Source organism: Thermobia domestica, chromosome 7, assembly GCF_964235325.1.
Source record: "Thermobia domestica chromosome 7, izTheDome1.hap1.1, whole genome shotgun sequence".
Lineage (NCBI taxonomy): Eukaryota > Metazoa > Arthropoda > Insecta > Zygentoma > Lepismatidae > Thermobia > Thermobia domestica.
Genome location: NC_137460.1, coordinates 193,863,507 through 193,890,770, shown reverse-complemented (window position 1 = coordinate 193,890,770; position 27,264 = coordinate 193,863,507).

Sequence of the window (27,264 nt, the reverse complement as noted above, 5' to 3'; positions counted from 1 at the left end):
TCAACTTAAGTTTTATCAATGGTTAAGATTCATTTATTTGAATTCCATTGCATTTATTATTATTATAATTAAACAAATGGGCAAATTAAAACTAGTATTAGTGCTACTATCAAATAGGCAAAGTTGCACAATGTAATTGAAAATTTTATTTTTTAACTACAAGAAACAGAGATAAATTACAAATATATACCTTCAGTTTGATAAACAATTAAAAATGAGACAATTCTCGCTCATAATTGTTTTTTCTGAAGCATCATTAATCACCCTTTCTGCCAAAACTGCAAAAGATCGTTTCGTCGCACTGAAAGAGGTCTCCTATCGAAATCAAATGGTAAGCCATTCCTTGTCTGTCAAACAGATGTGAAAACATGAAAAAAAAAGTTATTTATTTATTTACGAAACTGGTTTCAGATAAATCTAAAAACGTGTTTCCACTTGGATATCTGAAAATCTAATGTGACAATTGCATAATAATACTATTTAACAAAAAAATATTGCAACGCATCAGACAGTAATAACAATGGTTGCCGTTTCGGACTGAAATCAATTTAATAAATTGATTCGTAGTGTAGGGTAATATTAATGAAATCGAAAATGTAGATGAATAAAACGAGATAGTCTGAAGCTTTGGTATGTTTTGAAGCACTGCTTCATGTTTATTTCTAAATGTAACGGAGGCTTTTATAGGAATAAGTATGGAAAAAGAAATCATGTTAGAAATCGTCGAGACATGAAATTCAAAAGTCTGGCTTTGATCATATTTTCGCAGAAGATGGATATATTGCAGAAAAAAAAAGATATGGACTTAGCAGTGTGTACAGCAGAGTACAAGGCCAAATAGCGGCGGTGCAACCTAGTGTTACACAAACAACAACATTTATAAGTTTAATAATTTTCAGGACATCACTGCTGAGTAGTTAATATGTTAAAAATTTCAAATCCCACACAATTATAAGCACGGATGTGTTGTATACAAGGTTGAAAATGTACCAATTTGAAGTCTTCAACGCTTGAGATATGTATCCCTGAAAATATGCTTTTGTTGCTTTTGGATGACTCACTCACTGACATAAAAGCATGGTATGATTCCGATGAGATAGAAATACCAATGTCGTTTATTGGTAGAAAGTATCCCTCATATTCTCAGAATATATACAATTGTTTTACGCACCACTGACAAGGAAGTCTAACGGTGCAGCCATAAACCGGAATATTCATTTTCAAGTCCATGTTGTTTAGTAAGTAAGTTCAGCGACATCAAAGTACACAGCATTAGTATTAATGACATGTACTAAATTACTAAAAAATTGTATGAAGGAGGCAATGGGGTTTAGAAATAGAATCCTTCAAATTACATTTTAAGTAATTTCACGCTACTTCTTGACTTAGTTACGTAAATCTTTGGTATCTTCCCTACAAACTAGATATATTATTTTTTTAGCACTTTTATAGTGACCAAATGTAAAACTCAAGAATGAGCAAAAAAGAAAACAGGTAATAAAATACCAAAAGAAAGAATGAAAAACAAAAAATGCATTTTTACTGCCACTGCTATGTGGTTAAATTCCTCATTAGAATAAACGAGAATGTACTCCAGTTTCCTTTTGATTTTCTTTTTATTCCATAGAGTAACTCATGCATCACCAGGTAGCTTCAACATTTTGGATACCAGTGCTAAGTGAATAAACAGTGAAATTACTGATTCAGGCTACCACTTCATTGAAAATAACATTTTCAACAATAAATTACTTCTGATTACTACTGCAATATTATCATCAACATCAAAATACACGGGGCGGTACGGTATCTTAGAGCGTCCACCGATGTTGCTGGTGGCCCTCTGTTTGATCTCAGCTCGCGCCAAGTGAACTTTGTAGTGGATAAACACCGTGTGCGTGGATTTTCTGGAGGTTGTCCAGTTCACTCCCACTTTCTTCGTTGCACCATTTCATTTATTTCTCATCATCACCGTCTCTTTTAGCCTAGTCGGTATAATTGTGGGACGTAACACTCAAAGATTTCATTTCATTTCCTCAAATTACAGACAATTACTTACAGTCCCGTATTAAGATCCTAGCAAGCTGTCCACGCCATCACAACTGAAGGGGTCCTAAGATATTAAAAACACAACTGAAAAAAAATATTGTGATACTGTAAGGAAGCCAATTGACACAGTGATGAAACCTGTAAAGCAAATTTGGTAATATACAAGATTGTAGTAAGGGCCTCACATACCAAAGTTGAGTGCTTTATTTATCAGTCTCCGTTGCCATTTTCAGTAATATTAATAAACTGTTCTACGAAACTACTAAACCGTGAGTGCGTGGAACATATAAAGTTGAAATTTCAAATTTAATTTTTCTCGTACAATATGTTTTGAGATCCAAGGGATAATTTCAAGTAATATACCGATGATTAGTAAGAAAATTAGCATATTTATTTTTGCGTTATATTTCCAACACTTTATTGAACGGAATTTTATTCAGGACTAACTACATATGCAGAAGTTAGTAAATTCACATGTGTAGCATTTATATATCCTGAGAATGCGAATATGTCCTGTACTCTACTAGAGATAAAATTATGTCAGTAGCCTCCGACAGAACCCTTTAGTAGAGTAGAATCTTATAGAAGTACATCTAATTCCCGAAGAAAGTATTGTTGTTATGAGCAAAGTACGGTCTGTTCCAATCAATATAATATTTAAAATCATAAATAAAAATATATTTATTTTTGCGAATGCCAGATTGAACAAATGGTGTCATTTTTAAAATATATAAAATTGTGTGAAGTAACAAGTTACACACAGTTTAATGCTGAACTTGAATGTGCTTTTCTTAACAATCTTATACTTCCTCGGAATATTTACTGCAAAATATAGCTAAATAAGATATGTAATTATGGAAATCAGTAAAATTAAATCTATAATAAGTTAAGATATCGCAAATACAATAATCTACGTCAGAAAGAAGCCAAGTTTCGTAGGAGTAAAAAAACATAAAGTTATCATCACTGTCAATTTCGTCTCATAAGGTTAGTTATGGCATCGATTATGCTACTTCTTGATATAAATTTCCTCGTACTAAAATATTTGAAAAAATTTGACCAATTGTAACAACAGTTTACAAAAGATCTAACTTTTCTTATCAGAATAATTTCGTCTTATTAATAACTTTTCTCTTTTCGATTTATTTAAAACTTGGTTTTCTTTCGACGAAGAGTATTATAAAGTGGCACAGGATTACATGTCATACTTGATCAGGATTTAGGAATAGAGTGGCATAAGCTGTTTTCCAAGATAAGTCAAAATAGTCTACTGCAAATAACATGTTAAAAATAACAAATAATCGAGCTTATATTACACTGGTATACAGAAAGTATACTTTCTGAGCCAAGAACAAAGCGAACTGTTTTTAGAAAAAAAAGTTGCCCTGAATCCAGATAAAATTGCGGAATTTCTCCATCAGCCTCAGTTTTCATTTGAAATTCGTTTTTCTGCATGCCTATGGCAGCTTACGTATTATATGTATTTGACATAAAGACATGGTCTTGAAACAATAATATCTTACATACAGTTTTTAAAACTCGGTATTAGTACACAAAATACTCAAAGGAATGAGCAGCGTAGAAGTATGAAAAAATTAAGAAACTTATCTAAAAATGTTTTGTGGCCAATTTATGTCAAACATTTCCTTACTAAAGCACCGTATAAGGTCCAGCAATAGTCAGGAAAGATTCCTGTACTCCACTTCCCTTGGTAATGTTTTTCCATTTCAAAAATATCTGATGAAACAGATCGCCATTAATCCCACCAAGGTTATCAGGGAAGAATACAAATAGTAGTTCAGGAAATACACTTGTAGTGACATGTTACATTCTTTATGGTGATATGATGTCACTAATTCTTGTGCAATATCGCTATAATCCTGATTGCCTAAAAAGTTCTTGCACACACTTACAAAGGAAAGCCATGCCATTTTCGAAACATCACTCAACAAATAAACCAAAGTCTCATCATTCATCGATTCTCTAATTGGCAGTGTAAATATTACTTCCTTTGTTTTAGCGTAACTGACCTTCCTGTAATTCTGTTGCAAGTAAATGAATGCACGTGATTTTTGGTCCACATCTATCAAAAAGATTTTGATAAGTCCCAATTCAATGTACAATATAGGTAAATGCACATTTTTACGGTCAGCAAGAGGAGTGCTGGACACATTTAATGCCAAGGAAGCAGCCATTGCGAGCAGGACATCTTTTCCATAATTAGACGTTTCTTATTTTCTCCTTGCTGTCCTATTCACAAAGAAAGCAACAGTACTTTGTGACCCTGACTGCATGCCAAGTAGAATAGACATTATCTTTAGATCTCAACATATATTCCATTTGTATTTGTCAGTTCGTTCGTTGTCATGGTGGGTCATATTGTTTGAAGGCAAGTTTCAATTGCCAGCTCTTGCCTTGCATTTGCGGTGTTCATTTGTCTTCTGTGTGTAGCGTATGTGTTCTCTTAGCGATGCAACTGCCATAAACTCTCGGTGGCTTCACTGTAGGCTAGGCTGTTCCTACGGTGGTCGTTACATCCTGAATGCTGCAAGTCGAGGCCTGATTACTCCAATAAGTGCGATGCTTCGTTCGTGTGGTTGCGGACTGTTGACTGAGGCTTGTTTCTGGCTGAGGGCTTGTTTCTGACTTCATGAAGAAACGGGAGCTCTAGGTTTTCGTGTATATTGACTACTCTTGTTCATATTTCGTGTCTAGTGATTGCTCGTGCAGCATTGTTTTGCATTATTTATAGTTGATTGTGGTTCCAGCATGTTCATAGGCAGAGAAAGCGTACAGCACCAGTTGCCGTACGCATGTAGATTAGATGTTCCTCCTATTTTCATGGGAGAAGCAGGCACTGAGTAAAATGGATATCAATGTTCGGAGCCTTCTAGTTACCTTGCTTGCAGTGGCAAGAAGGGGCTTGTCCAAACGTCAGTTTTTGGTTCAAAGTGACTCGGAGATACTTGTCTTTGTTGAATACTTGCAGGACATTGCGGTGTATCACTGTATTGTATTGCCTAATCCTGTAACTCCTGGTTAAGTCAGCAAGGATTGTTTTGCTGGGATTTAATTTGATTTTACAATTCTGTGTCCAACCTCCTAGTTTCGTGATGTGGTCCTCTCGATACATCTGGCGTTTTAGTTTGTGCGAAGACTGCTGTGCCATTCACGCAGGTGGCAAGCAAGGTCCCGTGTTCTGTCGGGATGTCGACTGTGAAGAATGAATACAAAAGTGGAGAAAGCAGGGACCCTTGCTGTACTACTGCTTAGATTGATCTGGTGTCAGTGGGGTGTCATGGTAGATACTGAAGCTGCGATTCTTCAGGTAATTGTCGATGAGTTGGAGTTGGTTTGGCTTTAGTCTCGTTTGTTGTAGTTTGTGGAGGAGTCCGTCGTGCCACACCCTGTCGAAAGCTTTCTCGATGTCGAGAAAAAACCAGTGTATAACCCCTTTCATTGTGTTGTAGTGTGATCTTGTCCACTACTCAGACAAACTTGTGGATGGTACTGTGGCCCGACCTGAATCCGAATCGATGTTGCGGGATTAAGTTGTGTTCCTGTGCACGCTGAAACATTCTTCTGTGTATGACGCGCTCCACTATCTTCCCCATGTAGAAAAGTAGACTGAAAAGCCGGTAGTTCTTCGGTTCCGTCCTATAAACTATGGCCTCTGGAATCATAATTACCAATGATGGAAGTAATTGTGAGGTCTTAATGATCCCATTCGTAATTCTTGTGAGGAATAAAACAGCCTTATTTGGGGTGTGCTTCGTAACTACCAGTGGTATTGCCTGCTGCTCTGAATCTGTGGATTCATTTTATGATGTGTGCCAGTCCCTCTAGTGGTCAGAGCCTCCGGTAGAAGGTCGTATTCCTACTGCAGGTTTCGCAGGCTATCTTGTACATCTGCTTCTGTAGTGCCGCCCGGGGGAGTGTTGTTCATCCCTAACATTTCCTTAAAATTGTCTGAGAAGACAGTTGCTTGTTTCTCTGGCCTATACACAAGTCCTTGCTGTTCTCTCATTGTTTCGGTGCAGGGTGTACCTGGAGGATGTGACATCTCTAAGCAGCTGCCAGAAATCCATTGATGGGTCATCCATGGTTCGACATATATGGTGCGAATGTAGAGTTTTCTGCCAACGGCGTCTGGACTATCGCTTGAGCGTGATCAGCGATGCTGTGCGGAGATCGTCAAGGTTACTATTTAACTTGTTGCTTCTGGACCGTTGTGTCCAGTCTGTATGTTAATTTGATGGCTGTGGTGATGGTTTGCGCAGAGTTGTCAATGTGATTCGGAGTGTACACTGGGAGTCTAGTGTCAACCATAGCCGCCAGGTGGCGAGTATGTTGTCTTCCCAGTCAGTGGATCTTTGCTTTTTGAGGATGTTAGCTGGTAGGTGGTGACGTATGCCTACTGCTACAGTGAAGAGCACTGGAATATGATCCGATTGTAGAAAGTGCAGCATAACGGGTCCGTCTGGTATTGCGATATTTGTGGAAATGGTGGTGTCGAGCATATCGGGGAGTCCTCCGTTCCTCGGGAAATGTATGGATCTGAAATGATGTCTATCGGCATCTTTGTCTGGTGGAGATCCTTACCGTTTCTATTCGACACCCTGGAGTTCCACGCCAGGCGCTTACAATTGAAGTCGCCATCGAAGAGTACTCTATGTTCAAATATGCGAAGCAGGATGAGATACGGATTGTGGAATCTGCTGTCTGGAGGTCTGTACACAGAAACTAGGTGGAGTGGCCCATTCACTGAGTATAGCATGATACCGGTGGCTTCAGTGGACTGCATTGCTGGGAAATGTTGATTGTGGTATTTTATTTTGGTTTTGATCAGGATCGCCATTCCTCCCTCTCTGCAATGTCGATCGTTCCTGTACGTGGTCTAACTTTTGACCCTAAGGGACATATGTGGCTTCAAGTATGTTTCTGAGAGCAAACCCACATCAATCTTTTCATGGAGAAGGAAGTCTTTGAACTTCGTCTTCTGCTTACTGATACTTTCCGCATTCCAGCAGACCACCAAACTAGTGTGAGCATCGATGAAGGAGGCAGGGACATATAGGTGTGTGGTTGACTTCGTTATTGGGTCTTCGCTCGTGCGGTTTTCTTTAGCCCCTCCTTGAAGTGCAGTTTTTCTTTGGGCACTCCTGATTGACGTAAGTGTTCAACGAACTTTACACATCGGGCTACTGCGCGACAAGTCAGTTGGGAGTGTTTAACGCGTTGAACAGCGATGGTACTGCAGTATGTCGTTCCCTCTGTACGGCTCTACAAATCAATCGATACCAGAGTAGATAGTTGAGCTTGTACATGTTTGGCTTGCCGGCTGTTATTTTGGAGCGAATCGAGAAACAGAGGAAACTTGGGCCTGTTGCCCTGTGCATCTGACCTGGCTCTTAGCTGATAGACTGCTTTCAATGTGCCAAGGATTCAAGTTATTTCTTGATATACTCTGCTCCCGTTTCAATGGACAGCTTGCGCACTACCACTTTAAGGTGGCCATAATTCTTTGGTAGCTATGTAGAATTCTGCTGCATGTAGTACCCCTTGACTTTTACATGGTCACTCATCGTTTGCACAGTGCAGCTTGATATAATCTTTGTCGAATAGCACTTTGGATGTACCTTCTTGGATAAGAGTAAGCAGCAGTTTAAAAGATTCATAAGTATCTTTAAGGTTAACTGCATGAACAATCGGAAGAAAAGGAAATGTTTTCAGTCTTCCAGAAGAACTGCTTTGAAAGTGAATTTACTAGAATCTATGAACAGGCGCCACTCATGTAACCGTATGCATGACCTACAGCCTCCATAACGTATTCGATATTCTTGCCTAAAAGACAACTACACCTTCCTTCGAGAAAGTTTCAGAAAAAGAAAGCATAGTGGTCACGAAAAACACTCACTTTTGCATCGAGAAAAAGGATATTTCATAATTTCGATCGGAAAGCTAAAAGCTCACATTGCTGCATAAACAAACTTAAATCGTGAACAAGATCGTTGAGATAACTTTGTGTCAAAATATGTTGGATACTTGATTCACAGGGCACTTCAAATGTTCTGTTGGCACGAGGCCTATCTTCTGAAACTTCTTCATCCCCGTTACCAAATTCATCATCAGTCACTATCACATTTTGGACGCACTGCTATCAGTAATTACTCACTATGGCATCGAGGTTTCATGGCAGATGTTAAATTCGGGTATTGCACATTCTTCTTTTTTCACCATGATTCCAGCTATTTTTGTTAGACAAAAGTAACAAAGTGTACTGTGATCGATTGGTTTCACTAAATTATGTTAACATAGAACTGCATTTGTCCTGAACCTTTTGAACAGCCCGCCAGGAGTCTGACACATGTCAAGCATCATATGTTTTGATCCCATTTCATGTCTTGGTCGCCAACCTTACACCCAAAATAAAATATTAGCGCTTTTTTACGAGCGTAGTTAATCGTCTTTTTTTTGCCAGTTGAGATTTACCTCTCCTCGGACATGACAACAGGAATTTACACTACAGGAACATGTAAGGCGCATTTTCTTCTTTATAATCACCACATCACTCATATTTTACAAACCTAGAGTAACATGCATAAACTTTCCATACTATCAGAACTCACTATGCTACAACACAGGTGACAAGAATCACAAAGCAAAGCGATTCACAATACGTCACTTGATTCATAGAGTAAGATTTTTGACGTCAGGGGAACTCATCGGAATTCTTTATACTTTTCTCGGTTATATGTCACTTTCCGTGAGCTTTATTTCAACCAACAAATCTGTAAGTTACTTAAATTCAGCGATGTCAGAATAAACCATATTCATCGTTTTTGCCGATTTTCAAGGATTTTAATACGTATGTGGTAGCATGTCGTAAACAAACTGAGCGAAATATACGAAAAATAATTTCATTTCCGAATTTAGCAGCCTCGACTTAGTTTAGAACTCTATTTAGATTGTTTCTGACAAAAGCCATACTGACCACTATTATCAAAGCATAAAAGTTTTTCAGTTACGGACAAGAAGATTAAATCGACCAGTGGTGGAGTGGTAGATATATGATGTAACATCAATTGCCAATTAGACCATATAGAACAAATTTGAATAGTTAATTGTATTTAAGGATATGGAACAAAAGTTTAGTTTCCATTGCATGTATCTTATAATACAATCATTTACAAATGACAATGAAACATTTGCGAGAGCGTAAGTAACGATGTTGAGACTTTACACGTAATTGAGGAGCTGACAAGAACACTCGTAGAAATTTACATTTTACAACGTAAATTGTAAAGAGTTAATCACTTCTACCGGAACTTATATATATATATATATATATATATATATATATATATATATATATATATATATATATATATATATCCTCTTTCTTGTAATTTTCTATATGACTTAATATCTTAGTTTTAAATGTTAATCATAATTAAGTATCTAACTAACTCTGTTGCATGTGTAGGCTCAATGCTGCGTGCACAAAAGTTCTCCATTCACTTCCGTCATTAGCAAACTGCAACTTTTCCTACTTTGTAGACCAATTTCTGGAAGATACAGCTTAATATTGCATTACATCTGGTCTTAAATCTTAATTATTTTGTTTCTCGATTGGATTTAAAGTTAAAGCTTTAAAACCGGTTTTACTTTCTTCAATTTTGGCAGCATGAGATGCTCTTTTGAGCCTACTGGACTAGATTACTTCAACAATGTTTGGTAAACATTACAAAATACGCAACTTATCATTATGAGCTTTGTGCCATTCCAAATTATTGTTCCCAAGAGGAATATTCTTGGGCAGTATTATGCGTTTCAGAATTTGATTTTCAAGTAGTTTCAAATTCCTCTCTTCCATCTGCGTAAGATACCACAATGTTTTGCAATCATACAGCACAATAGGAATAATTATATTTTTAATGTAATTCAAGCTTCAAATTTTTTGACATAGGAATTCAAGTGAATAATAACATGAATTCCCTGTTTTCAATTTGCATTTAATTCTTTCGTGGACTTGAGTTTGGTCTCTTAACATTACCTCTGGGCGTTTGGGTGTATCTACTTTGAAGAAAATCTTATTTAACATTTACCCATTCATAACGTGCACTATCACGAGCGCAGCGAACTTCGGTGAAAATAAATATATACATAAGTTTTCATCATGAGTAATACAGCAAATTCAAGATTGTTTAATTACTTTATTTTGTTCTAGTAAAAAGAAGATGTTGATACCAAATATGATCCCTGGAACTTCAACAAGATTTAGATTACGAACTGGTAACATGCAGGAGCAAATGCGTCAGGCAAGTAAAATTATTCAGTAATGTATCGATTAATCTGTGTATGATATAAAGGTTAATAGTGTTTATGTTATACTAAAACTTTCGAATCTCAACATTTTTTATACTTTTTAAGGAAACGAAATATGTATATGATACATAGTTTTAATGAAATACATGTTATTATATAGAAATATTTGAATTGACTTATTCGCTTCCAAACAACTGTCTTCCCTAAATATAGTTCACACAGTTATCTCATATTAAAGAAGAAAACTTCCTCGCTGACTATCTATTAACGCTCAACAATACTATAAGAAACAGCAACATCTCCATTTTAGCTATTGTATACCAGCATGAACACATGTTGAATACTACAGCAAAAAATATTGGTCACGTGAAAGGATTAAAATCTCAAATTTAAAATATATTATATGCATTTTAGAAAGGTGATTTGGAAATTATATTTGTTTGTCCATGATGACGAAACTCTATTTGATGCTTGACTTTCCCCTTATATATAAGATCCTGTAAGTTTAAGTAGTTATGTGTTGAGAGTGGTTCAACAACAATGGCTAGTTTAGGCTGGTTAACAGGGTTTCCAGTAGTTACAAGCAAGTAGTTAGATGTTCAGAAAATACGTAATTGTTTCTTGTAATATTATAATTATAACAATATGCGGTATGTGCCCGTTTATTTCTTTTATATCTCAACTGTTATTGGTTGGCACAAAAGATGCAATTCACACATTTGTCCGTTCTAAGATTTCAGTCATTAGTCAAAGCCTAAAAAATGTAGACTTTTACTTAACAGGATATGGAAATAAAAATTGTTTTGTACCAACAATACTGAATGTTACATTTAGGTTCTTATACTAAAACGTTTACATTTCCAATGCATCTAAACATACAAAATAAGGTACTTATGATAATAAAATATAGAAACTGGTTGTTTACACGTAATTTTGCAAATATTCTTCCTCTTATTTTAAAGCTTCTGGGTATATAAGTGAGACTCGTATCGAAAGGAAATCTAAGGTTACTGTAATTCAGAACTGATAAATTACTACTTTAAAACAAAAAAAGAAATAAAGAAAATGAGACTTATTTTAAGATGCTACGTGGAGAAAGTTCAATCTAGATCCTTAAGTTTACTTACAAGGGAAATATGTTGTCCTTCCATCATATTTTGGCGCGACTTCTGTATTCTTTAATGGAAATACACTATCAGCTTAATTTTGCCAAATAAATATATATAAGTGGGAAGTCAAATAGAATCATAAAATATAACAAGAAAAGCTATTCTGTAAGTAAGTAGAGTACCACCTGATGTCCGATTCATGCTTCTAGATAGTACGCTGTATACAGAACAATAACAGAAACTAGCGGAGAAGTATCAGTGTTATATCTTTTTCGTAGTGTAAAGCGTTATTGAGTCATTTCCCGTTTTTAATTTCCAAATGCATTTAAATTCTTTCTCTGAAAATGCTTTATATCTTATATAAATACTGAATGAATGTATGAGTGTAAGACACGTGTATAGTATTGTTAATTACGATTGTTTGTAATGTATTCTCTTAACCAGAAAGCAAGGTGAAAAATGTTCATTCGGAAAACTTGTTCTTTAGCTTTTTTGCTCATGGGAGATGATTGTAGATAATAACAAATCCCCCATTGAATTCTATCAATACAGCAGAAGTATTCGTTGTAAGTAAGAAAGAAATATCGTACAATAAATTTGAATGCTCTAGAAATTCTCGTTTTTCTTTTAAAGTTCGAAATTTTCAAAAACATATGAATGATGTATTTTAAACGAATATTTTATTTTTACTGAATAACATAATTTCAACTTAAAACAATCCTCATATTTCATACTTTCTAACTAATGAAAGCGAAATGTAAATAATTTTTACTAACTTTTCTATTTTTAGAACCGCAGTACTCTAAATATGCAAACAAATATTTCCTAACTTTTAATACAGAGCTTGTACATGAAATAACAGACCACCACTGTGAGAGTATCTTTTGAATTAGAAAAATTTCTGAATTAAGAAAAAGGAATTTTCATATACATACAACCTATTTTGCACTCTTACGTGTGGAATTTTCAGAAGCACTCAAACGCATATTAAATTACTTTTAATTACGAATGTATTTAACGAATTTTAAACTTGAACCTAATTATATCGTTAAATTCAGAACTTTAAGAATAAAGGAAATTCGAATTTAGAAATTATCCTAATTGGAGTAGTACATTTCGATACACTGGAATGTATTTTCATACTTTTAAATGAAAATCATCAGGCTGGATACCATATCTTCAAATTAAAGCAAAGGGTTACATTTCGGGTTTCCTGTGTAGAGAATGATGACAAAATAATATAACAAAAGACAGTGGAGAAAGTTTATAGCTATATACAATAATTAATTGCAAACAGTTCAGCTGTTCTTTCACTTTCTCTAGATACAAATTTCATTATTCAAGTATTTATTAATATTAATTATCGTCTATCCGCACGTTTTAACAAAGATCTCTTTTATCTCCTCTCTCCCTCTATTTGTCTTTTACATTGCACGCAGGTGAATAGCTTCAACACGAAAAAAACTATTTACAACCCATGGGCATGTAATTATTTAGAACGTTAGGAATGGGAAAATATTTATAAACAATTACAACTACGTAAAATCGTATCGGATATCTGCCGAAAGCCCGAAAAGTATTTAAGTCTTCATTTCCCTTAGAATATCCAATTCCCAGGAATTCGCCAGTTTTCCAACCACGGGTAAAAAGGAGAATATTTCTTCCAACTTTCAAAGTTCTACCTGAAGTAAATATAAAGGAAGGGTAAAGGGTACAAAGAAGAAAAGATCTTTTTATGAGACACATCGTACTATGGTGCGTAATTCCCAGAATCTCGTCCTATGTTTGTAGCTTTGATTCTTAGAATAACATTTGTAGACACTTTTTATGTCTGATAGATACGGTGATGTAAAGACTTCAAAATAATCTATTTGAGAACATAAAAACAACTCAAAATAAGTAATTTTGAAAACCTTGCTTATTGTTTGCTTAGGTTGCAAGTACAATACTTATACAAACTTTCGAGGTTAGTATACGGCTAATATTGTCGAAGGCCTGAAGGGTTCGATTCCCGGCGGGAGCTCATGTGGTTCGGATTCCACGTTACTCAGTAGGTCCACGTCTCATATAGCCTCGCTGCTGAAAGGGACGCTAAACTAAAATCAAATCAACTCTACTCGAAGGCCTGAAGAATATGAAAGGGAAACATTTTTACCTCCACCTTTCCTTATGATGCTCACTTTACAAAACATCGCATCAATTGAAACCTAGGTTGCGAGGAGAATAAGCATGGAAAACTCCAACGTTCTAAGTCTAATCGACGGATTTCTTACAAGTAAAAAAAAATAATTCAAGCTCCCATCCCTCTTCACAACACGTTTCGCTTAAAATAGCATCCCTTTTACCGCCTAAGACTCAAGAGTAACATATGTTCAAGTTACGTGGCTGGTTTGGTAGTTTAGTAAATTTAGATAAAACCGGAAAAAGCACTTAAAGTCCTCACTTGCTCTTTCGATTAGTATTTACAAATATCTAACCTTTATCAAAGTCTACAGTGCAAGAAAAATATTTGTGGAAAGTTTCTGTGTCAATGTCTAATAGATTCGGAAATGTGAGAAACGGCTAAACATTATTCAAGATCCCCAAACGCTTACAATATGCATTTTTCTAAATCGTGCTTTATCTACAGCCTAGGAAGAAATATTTCTTGACTATTTGTAATGTCTAAGAATAGCATTTTCTTAGAGTTGTAATCTGTTAATGAATAGGGAAATCAGTCAATATATTTATTCTTATATATTGTGAAGATAGTCAACCATAGGAGCCAGAGGTTACTAGCCACTGTAACAAGGTGGGTTGTAGAAATTAAAAATGGTTTAAGCTATGTCCTCAAACAAAAGATAATCTGTGACGCTTCATTCCAGTCTTTTACTTAGACAAAAGAAATCGTGGCTTGTTTCACTTGAGTGATATCTCAGGAAGCAAACAAACTGAACATCTGTACTTGTTTCTAAGTGCAGAGTGAAAAATGAGAACAACTAATGATCTCCTAGAACGCATTTTCTCTATTATAACAGCGATGTGTTACAAGCCTTTAGATAGCTATCGTAAGTTCCCGAAAATCCAAGTCAGAGAAAATGGAATATGAAATGCAACGGAATACACTGATGTCTACTAAGTGTAAAACGTACTGAACTATAAGGATGGAGAGAAATTAGTATCGTTATATTAATTACATATAGTCACATGGTAAGACCCACAGCGATCAATCAATATTTTGCTTAAACCCTGAAGCTTATCTCAATTCAAAACTTAAAACTCAAAATTACTTTTAAACGTCACAAAAATAACATTCTCGATCATACCTGTCGCCATTAAGTTCAATAACTACATATACAATTAATGAAATAAAAAGCGCAACGAGTAATAGAAAGTTTCGTTATACTCTTACGATTAAAACGTATAAACCAAAGGTCTCGTATTATCATTTCACACTTATTGACATTACTTGTCAATCAATACAACTCAGTGCCTAACATACAATGTACCGAAGTGTTTTAATTTGATATAATAAAATACTATTACAATACATTTACATCTAAAACACATATTAAATTATCACCATTTACCTAACATCACCAAATTACCTAATATTTACCTTAAAATATCACCAAATTATCACCAGATTAGCATGGAGTGAGAATAATAAAAGTAAAATGGAATAAAAATATTAAGGAAAACTAATATTAAGGAAAATTATGACTAGTATCCACTGATGTCGTTTTTCCGTGTTCGCTATGTCAATTTACAGATTTTTGTGTTCATCAGAACTATTAAAATTCATAAATGGAAAAGTCTTGATATCTCTTGTGGATATGGAAAATCGACGGGAATATTTCCAAAATTCTTTTAAAATGTTAAATGAGAATGAGGAGAAATTGGAGTGTTCTATCTCCTTTTCTGGGTCCAAATTTGAAAACATCTAATTAATTTTATGAAAACTATTAAAAGAATGTAAGAAACTAATACCGTGCGAAACAGACCAAATGAGAGATATACTTACATTTTCGAATAAATCCGCAGTTCAACTAATTTTGCAATAAAACGACAAAATATTTAACAGTAAAAGCACTGACTTTACTCGTGAAAAAGCAGCTCTCACCAACAACACTAATACAAGAGAGTACTCTGCAGTTATGCTTATATTAATATTTTTAGTGAAAAAGGAGATGAACTAAGTGAATCCAATTGAGAATGATTAGCAAAATGTCTAAGTTATAATTTGTCTTGCTTGCAGGATACAGAACTTTAACTTCCAAACCTTGAATATGAAAATTAAAAAAATTCAACTCTCACAGACCGAATATAACTACCAACAACCACCCAAATTTTTACTAAATTATACGCCCGGAGCGGATAACTTAACGTAACTGTAACGTAACGAAAATAACTCTCTGTAACAAAATTATTGGTTATTTAAATTTGGTAAATACAAGATATAACACAATTTTTTTATGAGGCAGTAACGTTATTCAATCATGTAACGTTATTCAACCGTAACACATTCAACGAACAAATCTCTTTCGGGTTTTTCTTATCACGCATGTGAGGAGAAAGTCATGAAAGTGTATCAGCACAATGAGATTCTTTCCTCTGCGGTTCTCGACAGAAACTATTTGGTCAAAAATACTATTTGCCACATGAGTAACACAGTTAAACAGAACGGTTTGGTAAAGGTATTATGTGCATAAGTTTCACATCTAATCAGATCTTTGGAGAGCTCCCCAGATATGGTAGGGGGTCACATTGAACTTTGTTTTTCAGGTGGCAAAGCAGAACAAAATTGCACTTTGATATGTTGTTAAAGTAGAAACAGGAAAAAAAAAACTTGATCGATTTCTGTGAATATCATATGAGAAAGCCAGGTGGAAGGGGTTAGCAAGGTCAGGAGGAAGCACAGAGTGAGACAAAAGTAGCAAAGGGGAGGAAAATAGATGTCTTACATTCTTCATCTGGCTTTGTTTTCATAGCGCTCTTCACTGTCCACAAGAAGTTTAGGATTAATTGATGTAAGAACTGTTTCATGAATCGTGGGCGCAAGCCTCTGAAAATGATATTATTATTATTTCTATGTCTAGCGAGCGCAAGCTAGTGATTTGCTTTCTTCCTTCGCAGAAGGCAGATCTTGGATGCAAAGCTTGTAGCTTGTTACACTGACTGGTTTCAAAACAGTTTCACAAGGTGAATGCCAGTACTTTAAGCATAAATCCTACCTGGTTTTCTTCGTTCCTTTTTCCATTATTGATGTTAAAATATAATGTTGTAAATTGGCCTTAGAAGCTGCATTTCAAATATTGTTACATAAATAAATAAATGTTTAGAGCACGCAAAGCACGCGTCCAGATTTTTTTTGTTTGGAGGGATACGGAGATTTTTGCGGGTCTAATACGTATATGTACTAAACTTGTGTTATACAACAGCTGCAAAGACGAAGGGTAATTTTAAATTACTAAGTCCTGTTAAAAATGATAGAGCTAGAAATATTAAATAAACTTTTTAGGCTATATCAATCATATCGATGTTAAAAAAGTATACTTATATTAAGAAACTTTGCAAATGTTTGTTGAGTTACGAACTCTTGTCCGGAGTAATCTGAATCCAGTACATTGCTGGGTCCTGGTTTCGATTCCCAGCGGGAGCTAAATTATTTTTCAGCTGTTGACTTAGCATCTTGAGACAACTGAAAAGCCGAGTTCGGTTATGGCCTATTAGCCTTCTGGGGGTTGGTAAAATCAATGTCATGTTGAAACTTTAACATGTACACTTTGTCTCAAAAAGGTTGAGCGCATTCTTTATTGGTGTTTTTAGGCAAATATTATCTAAGTCCAACTTCGGGTATCTTCGGAAAATAGTATACCAGGTTCGAACCTCCAAGCCAGATTTTGCAATCTGGAAAAAGTTTGCAGATGTGTTTTCTTCTTTTAAATATAATAAGACTTGTTTCCAAGTGTAGAGGAAAAACAACATTGATTGAAATACTTAATGATCCAATATTTCGAATCCTTGTATTAATGTCAGCACATGCTTGTTTGTCATTTAGCTCTCCATACGTGATGGAACATTTAGATACGTAAACGAATCTTTCCATATGTAGAAGAATGCTCAAAGTTCAGACATAGAATATAACTATCTCCTGAGTACTAAAATAAAAGTCAAAGTAGAACAAAACTACGTTTTCCCAATTGCGACCCACATTCGCCTGTGCAAACGCGAGACGGTGTATTTTGTAGTCTGAGAGTTTTTCCTTCACGGCAAAAAAACGGCCACGTGACCCAGCATGACGAAGCATTCGCAGAGCTGTATGCTTACTACCAGGAAAGATAGAAGCTTCAATTAACTGCCTAAACGTCCTTAGTGGGTCTAACCGGGCTTCGTTTACTAATCTCGCATCTTCGGCTTTGGTTGACACATGCGGACGACCAAGAGATCGTAAATTACCAGTCTGACCTGTAGCACCATATTTCCGAATCCATCGCCTTCCTGTAGAGGCCGGGATACCTACTCGCCTGCTAGCTGCAGTTGCAGAATAGCCTTCCAACTCCCATAAGTAATTACTGCTGTACGTCTATCCATAGTTACCAATGTTTTGAGCTGTGAGCAGGATGCAATAGGTAAAAACTAGTACCTGACGTGTGATTGGTAACTTCCACGACACGTCTATTGTAGGGAACGACTTGGTCAACGACTCGCGAAGGAAATCTGAAAATGGTCCGCCGTAATAATAATATTAAAAAGAGTTTTTATAAAGGAACATTAATACACACGAAAAGCTGTTTAAATACTGACTTTACAAGTATAAAAACATATATAATACACCAAACAGATTGAGCGATATGATGATAGCTGTTTTGAGACGAACACTTTCGAAGTCTCTCTTCGGGTATCTTCGGAAAACAGTAAACTAAAGCTGCTGGTTAGAATCTCCAAGCCAACTTTAGAAATCGGGAAAAATGTACAGATATGCTTTTCCTTCCGTTAAATATAATATGTTGAATTGGTACTAAGTGTAAAAAAATAACATTGATTGAAATACTTAATGATACAATATTTCGAAACTATGTATTCACACTCTCGTTTCGTCACTGTGATTTCCATACGGAAAAGAGCATTTACTTATGAGCTTAGTTATATTTCAGAAGCAGCTTCCGAAAAGCGGTCATGTTAGCTCAGTGGTGCACCCTCGAGCGCTTAAATCGTGAGTTCGATACCCGTTGAGGTGAGATTCTTTTATGATATTCTACTTTCCTCAATGCATGAAAATTATGTAAAATAGTTACATTACAATTCATCAGTTGTATATATATATTCATATCATTTCACGACGTAAGTAATTCTTATCTTTAAAATATAACATCTGAGGTATTGACAGAACGTCGGTATGTTATATGTGAATATTAAATACAAATTAAGAAAATCGTGTAATAGCAATAAATAAGTTATGTAATGTATTTATTTGCAGCTATTTTCATACGCAGATAACTTCTCAATATTCGCATTACAGCATTTAGGTAGAGCATATCGAAAATCGGGTCGTGGTTCAAGACAAAAAACTAGCTAGCCTCAAGCTGTCGCGTAAGAAATTCACGAATCGCAAAAGTAAAGTGAAGAGATTGAGAGCGGTAATACTTTAATCGCTGTCTTTCAACTCTCTCTTATCCGCATTTATACATATAAAAGTGTATGTATGTATGTTCCAACATAACTCATGTATGCCTAGAGCAGGGGTTCTCAACCTGGAAGTCGCGGCCCCTAGGGGGTCGTGAAGATAAGCGGAAGAGATAAATATAGTTAGAATCTAATACCGGAAATTATTTTTAAATATTATTTTGAATTTTGTTCTGATATGCATACTTTTATTTTTTATACACACTATAAAGAACAATAAAAAATAAGTGTACTTAACATTTTCAAAGGGTGCAGAGTTGTTTAATGAATTTAAATGAAAGAGGTATGATATGAAACTAATGAGAACTGTATATAGAAATACTAGAAAAATACACATGGAACAAAACCTGCACATTGAAATACAATTAAATTTGAAACCTAATGAGATACCAAAGCATTGTGTAATTTCACTAGTACAGCAATGCCCGGATCAATCTTCGTGATGAACATTATCAAGCCATTTCAACTGATAAGCGATTTCTTGTTTCTGTTTTAGTGTTTACCATGAAAAAAAAACACACTTTCGCACATGTACGATATAGCAAATGGAATTATTACTTTTAAAGCAGCAGATACCAGACCAGGATGCTCTTGTCTCCTCAGCAGGCGGAACTTGTCCAAGTCTTCGTTACAGAAAACCAGTTACAAAACTTGTCGCATGATCATTCTGTTATTTGGTCAAGAAGTTATGGGCTTAGATCAGATACGTTAATGGCCTCTTCAGTGAAGGAGTTTAACATCCATCTTGAACCAATACCTTTGTCGTTGGGAATATAGATATTACAGATACTGTATCCTCTGTCAGTGCCGAGCGCAGAGAAAAGGGAGCTCAAATTACGGACGAAGTTTGTTACTCATGTTAGAAAAGTGCATGAGCTCATGTATAAAATAGAAGGAAAAACTAATAAAATGTGCTCAAAATCAAAGAAAGGCAGGGTTTACTTTTGAAAATTTATGAGCTTCGTGTCAATCATGGTGGTGCTTTGCAGCTACTCTGTCGACCTCACTCATATGCACGGAGACATCGTCGTATACTCTCGCCCCGGACGCTGATTTTCAATGCCACGGCACTGTTCACTATAAACAAGAAATGGATTCTACTATTGTGGAAATAAGTATGTTAAAAATCCCACACAAGGTTATTATAAAACATAAATTGTAAAAGGGTAGCTGGCAAGAGGATGTGAAAAAAGGTGATCGTGATAGGAATTAGATTGAGAGCCACTGGCCTAGAGTACACAATAACACACTGAGCAAGGCTATGTGATAATATGTAAAAAACAGTATCACCTAACAGTTTCAACACAATAACTATATCTTCATCAGACTTCCACTCCTTCTGGCTGCTTGGGAGTTGGTCATCACTTATATACTCTTCGGAGGTCAAATTTAATTAGGCTCTGCCTCTTCATTAAAAAGTAAAACCTGTGTGGCTCTCACTTACACTTTTTAGCTTCACACGTGTCCAATTAAAAGTTTTTTTTCCGTTGGATACATTCTGTCGTCTAATTATCCTTATTTTCCTTATTAATTTTTGCTCTTTCTTTCTTCTTCCTTTTCATTTCTTCTTCTTTAAGCAGAATCTTCCCCCACTCTTTATTTATCGAGAATCCTGCATTCCAAATCATCACCTTGTCTCCTGCCTTCATAATCTCCCTGGCTTCCTTCCATTTTCTCACCAAAATTCTGTTCTCTAATTCTATGACCACTGCTCTTTCCCATCCTATTATGTTGTTTGTCTCTTTGTGATGCTTGTATATCGCATTGTTGTCCCTTTTCAAACTTTACATCATGCTGGTGCTGTTTAATCCTTTCTTGCATTTTCTTTTTGGTTTCTCCTATGTAAATTTTGTTACACTCAGCGTATCCTACTCTATATATTACTTCCCTTTGATCTTTGTTCGCTACTGCTTTTCTCTTTCTTCTTCTTACTTGTTCAATTATTCTGCTTCCTCCTTTCCTGTACGTCCTAATTCCTCCTTTCCGAAGCATTCTCTTTATCTTCTCTGTTTCTTTGCCTAGGCTTTCTATTCCAAACCATTTTTTGTTCTTGTCTTCTTCCTCTTTCTTTCTCTCTCTTGCTATGTCTCTTGTGATCTTATCCTCTTCGTTATATCCATTTCTCCTTAGCTGTATCCAAAATTTCTTTAATGTAATTTTAACCACCTTTCTTATAGTCTGTAAAAGAGTGCTGTCGGGTTACCTATGGTGAATGAGGGGGGGATACATATAAAAGAATGCTAGAAAATGATCGATAATAGTGTCGAATTCATAGTTTTCGTGATCGCTTAGATAAATAGTGTGACTTTCGATTTCGCTTAACTCCGATTAAGCTCTCATTAGTAGGGATGGGCACGAGCGACTTTTCTTTGAAACTCGACTCGACTCGAAACAGATATCTTAGAGATCTACTCTAGGACTCGGCGCGAAAAATATTCTCCAACTCGACTCGGATTAGAGTCGAGTCTAACCAAAACGAGCCAGATCCTGTGTGTAGTTCTACGTAGACAATACATAGACAATATAATTATTCTATTATCAATTATACTACTATTACTACAATTAATAATAATAATAATAATAATAATAATAATAATAATAATAATAATTATTATTATTATTATTATTATTATTATTATTATTATTATGACAACACCGTGTATAAACATGAAAGATAGACGGTTAGTAAAAGAATACTAAAAGCTAGTTGGCTGCCGACGTCAGTAGTCATGAAGTCCATGAGGCAAAGACATCGTTCATTACCCTAAGCTGTAAGAGTCGGTGGACTACAGATGGTCAACTATTGACCTCTCGCCAAAAATTGGTGGCCCCGCAGCGACGATCCGTTAAGTTCCATCCTGAAAACTTTACTACCAGCGGAAGAGATGCAATGAAACGCCAACGAACCACAAAATTACTCTCCCAAAATATGTTAAAATGCCTATATGTGTGATTTGTTTATATTTAGGTGAGTCAAAAAAAACACGAAACAAATACCCCGGGGTGGACGCGAACTATCAATATTACGATTACTAGACATGTGTTCTTCTCATTTCCCCACGGAAACGATCATAAAAAGTTTCCTTGTTGAAGGATAAATTATTGATGTCTTAATTTAGCCAATCAGAAAAAACCCTACATCTCGAGTTCTAGGAGTTGATACCGTGAACCGTTTCAGATTTATTGCTTTCTGGTGGGGTACTATTTATGAGCAAATTTTGAGCATAATAGCCAACATGCATCTTCGGCGCCTCTTATCTTTAGTACAATTTTAACCAGAGATGATGTGGGTCAATGAAAATTTGACCCACGACCCATCATGGCCCACTATCACCCACCAACCAAATGACCCATTGGCCAACTCTGACCCATCATCCATCGTGATCCACTCTGATCCACCACCAACTATGAACCACTCTGAACCATTGCGACCAACTCCGACTCACCAAGTCCCATTGACATCAACTCTGACCCATGATCCACGTCCTCCTCTCCATTGACTAAAGAGGTTACACTTGTAATAAAACAAGACTGTGAAATTATCACTTATCTGAGTTTGAATTTCTACCGTCAATGGCTCAAGCACCTCTCTGTTACAATGCTGGTGGATCTGACCTTTACGATATATAATGCCAAAGTGTTTCTCATTTAAATTAAAATGAATTTAAATTTATCATATATAATTATTTCTTTGTTGCCTTACAGACACATTATTTCAGTAGAAAATAGGATGAAATTTGAAAGTCTCAAATCAAGGAAAAGTATACCAACGTAAAAAAAGAAAGAAAAACTAATTTTCTATATAATTAAGCATGCCGTACTAATTGAAAATCCCTATGTAATTAAGTTTACAATACAAATTTATGGCCAATTTTCTAAACTTCATGGCTTGATTACCTTATGCTCTGAACGCTCCACATATTAAACACGAGCTTCAGCAATTATAAATAGAAAGCAGTGGGTATAAAATTCGAAGAACTGTTTTCATTATTCGATTTGTTTCTCAACTAATATCAATCGTTTTCGATCATTTTTACAAATCAACCCACTACCAGTTTCCAATATATAGAAACTTCACCCCCCCCTCTCCGCTCATAAATGACAATTTTAAAAAATGCCATAACATATTCTGTTTATTTTTAATAAAGAGTTATATGCTGAATTTCAGCTTTTATTTGAACGGCTTGTGAGATACTAAATTTTTCGCAAAAATTCGGACTTCTACTCCCCCTAAGGATATGTATTATAATGAAAGTGATACACGTGTGATAACTTCCCAGTTGGGATTGGGGCCTGATTATATACCATACATCATTTCATTTGAGTTTGCAATTTGACAGTGATGATTACTCAGACATAGTGACTTTCATTTTTTATAATATAGTTCATATGTTACAGGTGATTCAAAAATATTTCTTCAAGCAGTTAGCTCCTCTAGAAGCTCACAGGCTGCATCCCATAATCCAACTCCTACTATCCTATGAAAATCCAAAAGTGACTGAATTTTTTCATTAGAAACAAATGACAAAAGACTAAAAATGGAGATCTTGAAAGTAAAATGTAGAAAAGCTCACCAGTGTTCGGAAGATGTTGTCTACAATGCACTGAACAGAATGGGTCGGAGGGTGAGTGTGAGTCACGGTGAGTGGTGTTTCGCAGTAGGTCACGTTCTTTTGACCCACGATCCACTAACCCACTCACAAATCTTGACTCATTTCACCCACTTAGCAACCGACCCATTGACCAACTCCACCTTTGATATTAACATGTTTTCTTTCATTTAAAAGACGAAACATACATCCACACAATTTTTTCGTCGATTGCGAAGGTTGGGTTCATCTGGTAGTTGAAATGGTCATTTTTCTCACGGTGAGAAATTGATATGATTAAAGCACCCATCTTGAAGTGGATACAAACTACCTTCCAAAGTTATTAGAAACGCTCTCTCAACCACGAAAACTATAAATTCGACAAATATTTCAGTAATTTTTGAGATTCTATTTTTCTCTCCCCTAGGCCATCATCATGTAAAGATGGGGATGAATTTAGATGTAAACTCCATTCTGCACATCACTATTCATCTCAACGACAGAAAAAATTATGGATAAAACACTAAGACCAGTCGTTTTACATTATTTTTATATATCACACCTCCCAACTTCCATAACTCCCTACAACCACAATATTTTCTTCCTAGATTGAAAGTAATATGTCCCCCAAGTTTGGTAAATGTCGCCCCAGACATTAAGGAGTTACGCAGGAATATACAATTGTACAGAAACATTAAAATACTTAGATCTGTGCGAGCAAAGCCTTCGATGCTGCCCCTGTGAATTCAAAATCCAGCTGACATATTCGTTCAGAAGTATTGCTATTTATGTCGGTGATAACGAAACTATGGACTTTACATTAATATCGGTCGTTTTAGATAATTGTATATGTTACTCGACTCTCGACTCTCCTTATTAGATCTGCTACGGGATTTTTCTCTTACTGGAAGTTGAACTTAAAGTTCATTAGAACTTCTCCCAATGAACTTGGGGACTCCGAAAGACATGGATTTGACACTAACATTGGTCATGTTCAATTACTTCTATATGTCAATATTTCACACACAGCAGATATCAATCACTTCCGGTTATAAATTCATGGTTATAGATTGGAGAGCTAGAAGGGATTTTATGTAATTCATTAAGTACCCCAAGAGTGTATTCCATCTCGACAGTAATATCACTATTAATACCAGAAGTGAAAGAAATATGATACAAATTCCGGTATCCGTATTAATTGAGAACATATTATGTAATTCTCTTTACGCTTTTTACTAGAGTTTATTTTTAAATTAAATACTGGTCGGATCATTTCTAAATTTTGTGAGCTACTAGCCCATTTTGCTAGGAATAGAAACTGGTATATTCTGTGGTCAAACTCGGGCAAGAAAAGGGTAGGCATGGGTTGCATTTCATACCTTATTTTCTCGATAACTATTTAATTACCCAGAAGCATTTTCTTTATAACTCTTGGCCGAATCGGAACAAAATTCGGTGGTGAGCAGCCCTCAACCTAATTAAGATCGCTACATTTGCTGGCAGAGCTTGGCCGAGCTTTGGGCTTGATTTGTGTTTAGTAATTCGTTTCTCGGTAATTTCGTGCCAGATCCAATCGCAAGGATTTACCGCTAGGCACTATTATCGATTTTGCTCTATAGTGTTCAACGTAAAACCGGAAATGTTTTATTTCTACGACTTTCGGTTGGTAACAAAAGGAGATGAAAGGTATTCTTGGAATACTTAATCGATTGCCGAAAGCAGTTTTGTTTTATAGTCGTCGAGGTTAAAACTTAGGAATGGTTGATTTCTACCACTTCCAGTTTATGGATCACTTCAATTAACAAACTCCTCCAAAACTATTACTCTGCCCATAGTTTGCAAAAAATAAATAAATAAATAAAACTTTGCTTTCATCTAAGAGTTATCGTATGCAATAACTTAGTCGGAGCAGCTATCGTGGTCTATAATAATTATTATTATTATTATTATTATTATTATTATTATTATTATTATTATTATTATTATTATTATTATTATTATTATTATTGTGTCCAAGTTCCGTTATTCTTTAACTGTTAGAGGAGAGGTTCATTTTTTCTACAATATCACTTTATCCATAATGGTACTTTGGTTTAGTAAAGTAAAAAAGAAGCGAATTCATAATGGTTTAGTTAACTAAAGAAGAAGCGAATCTAGTTGTGAGGAGCCGCCATTTCATGTTAGCCTTCGGTGACCACTTAGTACTGTTCAGCGAGGTAATTTAGCAGAAGTACAATGTTCTTATAGATTATTCGTTGTTTTGTTATAAAGTAGGAAATTATACACAACACTGTGTTTTCTAAATTAATGTTTAGAGATCCTCTAGGGCAATGGTTCCAACCTTTTAAACAAGCACCCACATTTTTAAACCCACGCCCACATCATTCGCGCATGTCTTTCACCGTTTCTACAACTTTAGTTGCAGCATTGTATTTCAAAATCAACGGTATTAGTAACAAATATTGAAATATAACTATGCAATATAAAAGAATGTTCCGATGATTTTAATTTACGTCGTAATTTCTTATAATTTTACACCGCTGATTACGAATATAACATTAATTTTCCCCCATCACGTCACGTTTTCCTGGAAATGGGGAGGTATGTTTATATCAACACGTACAAATTACATTATAACACAGAATACTTAATATAAGTCTTTCATGTACATACAGTGGTTTTAGAATGACAACAATAACTAAACACACACAGATCCAAACAAATTCCAAAATTTACTCAAATATGTACACTTAATCATACAAAAGTCTACTACTTCAAAACAATTTCCTTCGTTTGGTCAATTTTCAAGGAGTTACAACGCCTGTGTTCTCCCTTTTTAACAGCAGACAATAGCTGGCCATCATATTAATGGTCCAACCACCTTCATACATTTTTCTATATCCTGTAAGTCCGCATTCTAACTTCTTTTTAAATTGTATCAAAAGTAAAACTATTCGTCTTAGCACTAATAAGAACTATGGATTCGCCTTTAATATCCGTCATTTTCGATTATTTTTAGAATGTCACTCTTCCCGATTCTTCAGGGATAAACTTGAACGGCATGGAAACAGTCATTATCCATATCAGTGACTGACCCGAAAACTATGGATTCATCACGAATATCGATCATTCCAATTATTTTTAAAATGTCAGCCATCCCATCCCCACTCCTTAGGATGCTAGAGGTTCCGTACTCTCCCCAGCGTTTCTTTCCAGATTGTAAAACATATATGTATCAAGTTTAGCTGGAATTAAACCAAGTGTTACATAATTATGTAGGAAAAAATGTTCTAAAATTAATGGAGGTGACTCTTGAACTGGAAGTGGCAGAAATCGACAACTTCCGTTTTAAGATTGATCACTGTAGAGCAAAAGACGTTAGTAGAAAGCTAGAAGCTGTTTCTGCAAATCGATTAAGCGTCCCAAGAATGCATATTATCTCTGTTCTTAACTTACAAGTAAAACAGGAAGTGGTAGCGATTAACTATTTCCAGTTTTTACGTTGATTGCTATGGAAGAGAAACTGT